Raw genomic sequence first — 608 nt, 5'->3', positions numbered from 1 at the left:
GGCCGGGAGGCTGGGTGGGGGGTGGAGGGGTGCTTCCCTCCTGGCGGTCCGCAGGGCCACAGTTCCACGAGCCCAAAGTTCCGCCTCCCCGCGGTTCCGCCGCCAAACCCCAGGCTGAGCGCGCTTGCTGGCTGCAGCCAGCCTTCCAGCAACCTGGTCTTCCCGCATCCGCGGGAAAGGGCTTCAGGGACCCGAGGGCCTAGGCAGAGAAGGAAACGCGAGTCTGTAGCTTGGGAAAATTATCTATGACATCCGTTTTTAAAAATGCACTTTATTATTATTTTTTTTTTTTGAAGATTTTATTTGAGAGAGAGAGAGAGAGCACATGGGAGGGCCAGAGGGAGAAGCAGACTCCCCGCAGAGCAGGGAGCCCAATGCGGGACTCCATACTGGGACTCCAAGATCATGACCTGAGCCGAAGGCAGTCACTTAACCAACTGAGCCACCTAGGCGCCCTAAAAATGCATTTATTTTATTTTATTAAAGATTTTATTTATTTGACAGAGACACAGCGAGAGAGGGAACACAAGCAGGGGGAGTGGGAGAGGGAGAAGCAGGCTCCCAGCTGAGCAGGGAGCCCAAAGCGGGGCTCGATCCCAGGACCCTGG

This window comes from Phoca vitulina, unplaced genomic scaffold (genome assembly GCF_004348235.1).
Source record: "Phoca vitulina isolate PV1807 unplaced genomic scaffold, GSC_HSeal_1.0 scaffold32, whole genome shotgun sequence".
Classification (NCBI taxonomy): Eukaryota; Metazoa; Chordata; class Mammalia; order Carnivora; family Phocidae; genus Phoca; species Phoca vitulina.
This window is presented reverse-complemented; position numbering follows the sequence as displayed.